The sequence below is a fragment of the Mustelus asterias genome, chromosome 25 (assembly GCF_964213995.1).
Source record: "Mustelus asterias chromosome 25, sMusAst1.hap1.1, whole genome shotgun sequence".
NCBI lineage: Eukaryota > Metazoa > Chordata > Chondrichthyes > Carcharhiniformes > Triakidae > Mustelus > Mustelus asterias.
This window is the reverse complement of record NC_135825.1, coordinates 10,607,924-10,616,756: the sequence shown is the minus strand read 5'-3', so window position 1 is coordinate 10,616,756 and position 8,833 is coordinate 10,607,924.

Genomic DNA, 8,833 nt, shown 5'->3' with positions numbered 1-8,833 from the left:
TCTCAACGTTGCTGAACCACGCCAACAGCACGGGTTCAATTCCTGTACCGGCTGAGGTTATTCATGAAGACCCACCTTCTTAACATTGCCCCTCGCCCAAGGTGTGGTGATGCTCGGGTTAAATCACCACCAGTCAGCTCTCTCCCTCAAAGGAGAGAGCAGCCTGTGGTCTTCTGGGACTATGGTGACTTTACCTTTTTACCTTTACCTCCTGTATAGTGACCATCATCTGTCACTGCTGAAATCTTCCATGTGTTTATATTCTACCTCACCACCCAAACACTTCCTCTATTTCTCTGCCGAAGGGGTTGACTCCTGCAGTTTCACAGGTTTCTTGTACTTTGGCTGTTTGAAATGAAAGGCATCACCACTCAGCCTAACTCCCGTTCTTATTCACGTATTCTGTCCAGCAACTGTCACCAAACAAGGATAGGGGGAAAAGAGACTTAGCTGATTTTGATGCCCCCTCTACCCCAGGAACATCAACCTAACTGCAGCAGCCCGACTATGGCTGGAGTTGGTTAACCGTGAACGAACAAACCAGGAGTTGACCCTCGGTTCTGTATGATTCAGGGTGACCGATTCTTGTGGGGAAAATTATCGGGGTCTGTACGAGCAGGGGCAAAGTGGTGCTGCAAGAGTTGTGAGAGCGATGGCAGGGTTGTGACCAGAATTGTGAATATGGGATAGGGGGCTTGGTGTACTACCAAGGCAATGACACTGGGATGGGGTTTTGGGGGGATGGGGGGGTGGGGGGCGGGGGTGGTGGGGGAGAGACCCAGAAACCAGAAGCGAATAAAACAGTTTGGACCGGCATTCTTATTTCCCCATTTTACTGGTGTTCCATTTTCATCTATACAAGACCAGTTCAGACCAGTATTCCCATTTACCCATTTTACTGGTGTTCCATTTTAAAGTATATAAGACCAGTTCAGACCAGTATTCCCATTTACCCATTTTACTGGTGTTCCATTTTGCTGTATACAAGACCAGTTCAGACCAGTATTCCCATTTACCCATTTTACTGGTGTTCCATTTTAAAGTATACAAGACCAGTTCAGATCAGTATTCTCATTTCCCTGTTTTACTCTTTGTTTTTTGGCCTTCAGAGGAACTGATACTGTGCATGGACCAGAATTAAAGGGCTACATTATGGCTAAGCAGTGTCTCAGCACTGTGCAGCCCAGGTCACAGTGCATGGCCGTGTAAAATAAAGAACTCTAAGAATGATTAGTACCTTAGCAGAAGGTAGAACTGATGCATTTGAGTTTAACACACATTTGTTAATAATGCCACTAATTAAGATAATTCCTCTAATTTACAAAGGACGTAGCGTACTGGAACCTCAACAATATTCGACGTAAAATGTCACCTCTCTAAAGCCAAAAGAGGTTGGAGGAGGAATGTCATGAAACTGGGAAGGGTCATTAGAAAGAAGACCATAAAGATACTAGCTTCCATTCCCTGGTACTTGATCATTTTGTCAAGTACTTATTGTTCAGACCAGAGTAACCAATCTTTCTCAAATGCTGGCATAAAGAGAGCATCTATTAAGTTGATTCGGATTTGAAGATTCATTTTATCCTTTGCTTCTGTGAAATACTCTGCGGCTTAATAATTGAAATTTCCAGAGTAATCGCTTCCGTAGATAGTACAGAAAGATGTAGAAATCTTTAAAAATAAAAACTAGCCCCCCCCCCCCCCCCCCCCCCCTCCTTCCCCCTCGCCCACTCTGAGATTAGACACCAGAAATAATTTACGGGGCCAGTAAATCGGAGTTGGGGCAAGTGCCATTGTCAATAAGATGAAAAAGAAAACTTTATACTAAGAAAATGGTGATGATCAGAAATACATACCAAAAGCTGTCGAAATGGTCAGTTCTCTTGAAGAATCTGCGAGTGCTCTGAACCTCTTCGTGCGTTGGGGTGCGCTATCACAGATGGGTCGCTGGTGTAGCGAAGATTCCTGAGCACAGGGACCTCTTTTCTTTGACTTAGCTAAAAGGTCCTATTTTGGACAGGCACACCGATTATCTTTCTCTCTCTCTCTCTCTCTTGGTCTCACATAGGGAGCATGCTGAGTGCCTGGGTTTCTGCATTTGAAATTCACTCCAACTTCCCCACAGCCCCTTTTATACAATCAGCCACCCACGTCACCACAGCGAGTCCAGTTTGTGAGTTTTATTGAAATGAGCAGCTTTGAATCAGACCTGTCACTGCTCCAGGTTTAGGGTGGGCGGAAGCAGAAATTCAGTCCTGCCCCCCGCCCACTAAACCCCCCCCCCCCCCCTCCAACCACCCCACTCCATCTGATTGGCCGTGTCTGCAGAAATCAAACCACTCGGGAGTGTCTGATTATCTGTTTTAAAAGAAAAACCTGACGTTCTGCTCGGAAACGTGGACATCACGGCACCACAGTGTTTAACACTGCTGCCTCACAGCGTCAGGGGCCCGGGTTCGATTCCCGGCCTGGGTCACTGTCTGTGCGGAGTCTGCACGTCCTCCCCACTTCTGCGTGGGTTTCCTCCCACGGTCCGGAAGACGTGCTGGTTAGGGTGCATTGGTCATGCTACATTCTCCCTCAGTGTAACCCGAACAGGTGCGACTAGGGGATTTTCACAGTAATTTCATTGCAGTGTTAATGCAAGCCTACTCGTGACATTAATAAATAAACTTAAAACAAAGCTTTGCTTGAAGATTCCAGTGATGGTGCTTTTTGGTGCCACCGTGGGGCAGCAAGGTGGTACAGTGGTTAGCACCGCTGCCTCACAGCGCCAGGGATCCAGGTTCAATTCCGGCCTCGGGTCACTGTCTGTGTGGAATTTGCACATTCTCCCCGTGTCTGTGTGGCTTTCCTCCAGGAGCTCTGGTTTCCTCCCACACTCCAAAGATGTGCGCGGTTAGGTTGATTGACCATGCTAAATTGACCCTAGCGTCAGGGGGATTAGCCGGGTAAATGTGTGGGTTTATAGGAATAAGGCCTGTGTAGGATTGTGATCGGTTCAGACTCGATGGGCCAAATGGCCTCCTTCTGTACTGTAGGGATTCTATTCTATTCTATTCTAAATTCAACATGAAAGCAAAATATACCTTTGCTGCTCAGATAGACACAAGCAACTCATAACTAAGGATATAAGAAAAAAGGGCGTAGTGCAAAGGTCATTCAGCCTTCACGCCCACTCTCCACCATTCAGTATGAACATGGCTGATGTTCCACCTCAATTCCACTTGTGGGGGCGATCCCAAATTCCATGAATTTCTTTAATAACCAAATGCCCGTCAAAGGAGATCCACCTTCCTGAAGCCGTGCTCAACGAATTATGAAGTAAAAGTTGGAAACACTCAGCAGATCTCCGCAGCGTCTGGGGAGAGAGAAACCGAGTTAATGTTTCAGGTTGAGTCGGGCCCTTCTTCGGAAAAAGTCATCAGTTCTGAAGAAGAGTCATATTGAACTCAAAACGTTGGGTGGGATTTTCTAGTCGGCCTCGCTGAAGTCGACCTCTCCCTCCCTATGCCTCAGCGGATTCCCTGGATGCGGGGCAGGTAAGCCATGGCAGATTTCAGCAGGACCGGAAGATCCCCCCGGCGGCCAATGGCTCACTCCATCCGTCGCGGGAAAACCCGTTGCGAGGGAGCCAGAAACTCACAACAGTGAATTCGGTTTCTCCCTCCACAGATACTATGGAGATCAACTGAGTATTTCCAGCATTTCTGTTTTTATTTCAGATTTCCAACATCTGCAGTATTTGTTCATATCCCACTTGATTTCCTTCCCCCCACCCTCTTCTTGTACCTGGTGTGCGGAGGCCAATATGTAGCAACTTTACTGCGTCCTGTGCTGAGGCTAGCTAACTCAGTACGGATCTGAAAGAGCCAGGGACCTCGACAACAATAAGCTGTAATTTTGCTGTGCTTCCCCCAACCCTCCAGATGGAAGGAAGCACATCTTAGAGGGCTTTACAAAAAGGAGGAGAGTGGAACTAAAGCACGGGGCAGGGAGAAGGGACGGAGAGGTTGGATGGTAAAGTGAAGAGGATGGTTTTGGGAGGGTGTCGTTGGAAGAGAGAAGTCAAAAGGCAGAAAGAAACGGGTAGAGAATCCAGACGACAGAAGCAGAGCAGCTGAATGAACAGCTGCTGACAACATTTGTTAATCCCAAGAAGCCACGGGGAAGATATTGCGATGAGCTCGGTAAAGAGAAGCAGTTTAGCAACTGGTAAACTACTGGAACGCTGAACCAAACGCATGAAAGACTGCAAGTGCCAACAGTCCTAACTGAAACTGGATACCATTTGATTGACATCTATTTCCTGTTGGGCTATAACAAAGACCAAACGATAGTTTTCTAGACTGTTATTGATCTCCCACAGGGTCTTCACTGGTCTTCACTGTCTTTCGTCCAATCTCATGGTTCCATGAACCCAGACCACCCATTCCAATCTCCTCCCAGAGCTTCAGCCTCTTAACCCAATGGGTTCAACTTTCCCCGCCCTCTAGTGGCAGGAATGAAGTGGGGGGGGGGTGGTGGGAGGGAGGTGTGTGCGCGTGTGTGTGTGTGCGCATGTGTGTGTGTGTGTGTGTGTGCGTGTGTGTGTGTGTTTGTGCGTGAGTGTGCGCGCGCACACGCACGCAGGAAAATAGGAAAACCATGTTATAGAATCATAGAATCCCTACAGTGCAGAAGAGGCCATTTGGCCCATTGGGTCTGAACCGACCCTCCGAGAGCGTATCTAACCCAAGCCCTCTACTCCGCCCTATCCCCGTAACCCCACACATTTCGCATGGCTAACCCATCTAACTACACATCTTTGGACACTAAGGGGCAATTTAGGCAGGCCAATCGACCTAACCCGCATATCTTTGGACTGTGGGAGGAAACTGGAGCACCCAAAGGAAACCCACGCAAACTCCAGATAGTCACCCAAGGCCAGAATTGAACCTGGATCCCTGGAGCTGTGAGGCAGCAGTGCTAACCACTGTGCAACCATGCCACCTCTCAGCATGTCAGCTATGTCAGCATGGCTCACCGATGCATTACCGCCTCCAGACATGTTTCCCAAGGAATGGCCTGGGAATTGGATTGTCAGCGTTCAGTACAGAGTTGGGAAGGCAATTTTAAATAGTTAAGGCCCTATTTACAGTTGATTTTACCAGCAACAAAGCTGCCCCATACTCCAGGGGGGAAGCTGCCGATTCCATGGAGGTGGCCTTCTTGCGGCAGTCATGGGGCTAATCTGTGTCAGAGGGTACCCATCCTCAAAGAGGGGGGCCACAGTCTGGGAAGGTGTCCTTTAAGTCCCAATAATCGAGCTGGAAAGGATTTCCCCTCCAACTCGAGGGGCTATAACCATCCCCCTCTGAAACATTTTGTGCCTCCATGTTGAGATATCCTTGCCTTTTCAGAACCTATCTCAACAGTGCCAACATCTCCTGGTGGGACGGCCGAGGCTCTGGAGCTGCCAGCCCTGTGATTAGGCCAGTAACCTTGGGTTTAGACCAGTTGGGCTGAATGATCTGCTTCTGTGCTGGAATATTTTCCCACTCCATCATTTTCGCTTTGAGGATGGGGGAGAAAGCTGGGGATTTACAAGGAGTGTATAAGGTCAAACGTACTCCTGTGGACTGACTGGAGAGAGTCTGTCTGTCTGTTTGTCTGTCAGTCTGTCTATCTATCTATCTGTATGACAAGTGAGCTTACATTAACACTGGTATGAAGTTACTGTGAAAATCCCCTAGTCGCCACACTCCGGCACCTGTTCGGGTACACTGAGGGAGAATTTAGCATGGCCAATGCGCCTACCAGCACGTCTTTCAGCACGTGAGAGGAAACCGGAGCACCCGGAGGAAACCCACGCAGACACGGGGAGAATGTGCAAATTCTACACAAACAGTGACCCAAGGCCAGAATTGAACCCGGGTCCCTGGCGCTGTGAGGCAGCAGTGCTAACCGCTGTGCCACCGTGCTGCCCTAATCACCAGTCATGCCACATGATTTGAAAATAGTTTAACAAACAAAAGAAGTTCATAAAAACTCACAGAATGAAGTAAGATACATGTTGAAATTTTTTAAAGACATCTTAATGTCCCCAGTAGACACCTTCAACTCTGAACATTCCAATATTTCACTAACACTGTCTCTCTCCTCCAGACAGCTATGGAAATTGATTCTTCCAATAAAATAATGCACCAACTTGCTTTCAAATTGTTTTAGCACTAATGCGCTTCAGACTGGTGGGAACTGTGCCTATGACCTTCTTGTATAGAATACTGTAATAATCTTAATGATCCACGAACAAAGATAAACACTGGGCTGACCAGTTCTAATTTGAGTGTTCGTACAATAGAAACATAGAATCCCTGCAGTACAGAAAGAGGCCATTCAGCCCATCGAGTTTGCACCGACTCTCCAAAAAAGCATCCCCAGGCGTCGCCCCACTCTATCCCTGTAGCCTTGCACATTTACAATGGTTAATCAGCCTAACCTACACTATTGGATAATATGAGGCAATTGAGCTTGGCCACTCCACCTAACCTGTCCTATCCACCTATCCACCTAAGCTGTCCTGTCTGGAGACAATACACATCTCTTCAACCTGTCTTAATGCTCTCTCCACTCACATTGTTTGTATCTTAAAGACTTGATTAGCTGTAAGTATTCGCATTCCAACCATTATTCTGTAAATTGAGTTTGTGTCTTTATATGCCCTGTTTGTGAACAGAATTCCCACTCACCTGAAGAAGGGGCTTAAGGCTCCGAAAGCTTGTGGCTTTTGCTACCAAATAAACCTGTTGGACTTTAACCTGGTGTTGTTAAACTTCTTACTGTGTTTACGCCAGTCCAACGCCGGCATCCCCACATCGTGGCATGGTGGCACAGTGGTTAGTACTGCTGCTTCACAGCGCCAGGGACCCGGGTTCAATTCCCGGCTTGGGTCACTGTCTGTATGGAGTTTGCACATTCTCCCCATGTCTGTGTGGGTTTCCTTCTGGTGCTCCGGTTTCCTCCCACAGACCAAAGATATGCAGGTTAGGTGGATTGGCAATGCTAAATTGCCCCTTAGTGTCAGGGGGACTAGCTAACTTAATTTGCATGCCCATAGTGCCCTGTGTGAGTGGTTCTGAGCATCCAATGTGTAGGTTTTCAATCGTGAGGCATGGCCAGCGCTGGCTAGGCCAGCATTATTGCTCATCCCTAGTTGCCCTTGAGAAGGTGGTGGTGAGCTGCCTTCTTGAAACACTATATTCCACGTGCTGTGGGTGACCCACAATGCCGTTAGGGAGAGAATTCCAAGATTTTGACCCAGTGACTGTGAAGGAACGGTGATATATTTCCAAGTCAGGATGGTGAGTGGCTTGGAGGGGAACTTGCAGGTGGTGGTGTTCCCATGTATCTGCTGCCCTTGTCCTTCTAGATGGAAGTAGTCGTGGGTTTGGAAGGTGCTGTCTAAGGATCTTTGGTGAATTGTTGCAGTGTATCTTGTAGATAGTACACACTGCTGCTACTGAGCGTCGGTGTTGGAGGGAGTGGATGTTTGTGGGTGTGGTGCAGATCAAGTGGACTGCTTTGACCTGGATGATATCAAGCTTCTTGTGTGCTGCTGGAGCTGCACCCATCCAGGCAAGCGGGGGGTATTCCATCACACTCCTCACTTGTGCCTTGTAGATGGTGGACGGATTCTGGGGAGTCAGGAGGTGAGTTCCTTGCAGTATTCCTAGCCTCTGACCTGCTCTTGTAGCCATTGTGTTTATATGGTGAGTCCAGTTGAGTTTCTGGTCAATGGTAACCCCAAGGATGTTGACAGTGGGGGACTCAGTGATGGTAACACCATTGAATGTCAAGAGGCAGTGGTTAGATTGTCTCTTATTGGTGATGATCATTGTCTGGCATTTGCATGGCGTGAATGTTACTTACCACTTGTCAGTCCAAGCCTGGATATTGTCCAGATCTTGTTGCATTTGAACATGGACTATCTGAGGAGTCACGAGTGGTGCTGAACATTGTGCAATCATTGGCGAACATCCACACTCCTGACCTTATGATGGTTGTCAACCTACTTTGAAGTTTCTCATGGTTCCCATTGTATATACACGTATCACCCATTGTACAAACTGTGGCCTTCGAATTCTTTTTGCCTATCGTACAGTACTTGCTTACACAAAATGCCCATTGTTTGCCCAACAATGCTCACCTTTGCCACTGGAGCAGTGACTTGTTGAGGCTGGGGGTCAGGTGGGGGATGGTGGTTGTTTTGGGAAAGGGTCACAGGGGGGCCATGGTTGGAGTCAAAGACAAGGGTGAGACAAGTAGGACAATGATAAGATTCAAATAAATCAAATGCTTTCCAATCTGTCGCTGTATGATTTTATGTATAACAAGATGTTTTATGTTCTCCTGTCCCAATACCAGATTGGGAATTCTATAAGACAGGTCAACACGATTTCCATTGTTCGAAAAATCAAAACTTTGTTCGGTGTAGAGTTCCAGATTTGACCCATGTTCTATGTTGTGAAGACTGTCAATGGCTTTTTTCTTATTTTTTTTCTTTCTGTCTCTCTTAGTCCAATCTTTCATTTCCCCCTCTATCTTTCTCTACCTGATTTGAGCTTAATTCACACTATTTTCTTCTCCATCGTTCTGCTGTTTCTTTCTCAACCCTAACATCTCATTGTTTGAGGAGAAGGAGAGTTGTCCCTGCTATTCTCTGTGATCCCAGCTGCCCCATTGACCTTGCACTTCCAGCAAGTAATGCCACACAACTCTTTCTGGTTGAAGAGTGCTGAAGAAAGGAAACACTGTTAGCTGCCCCAGTCCAGCAAACCCTGGTCCATAACCG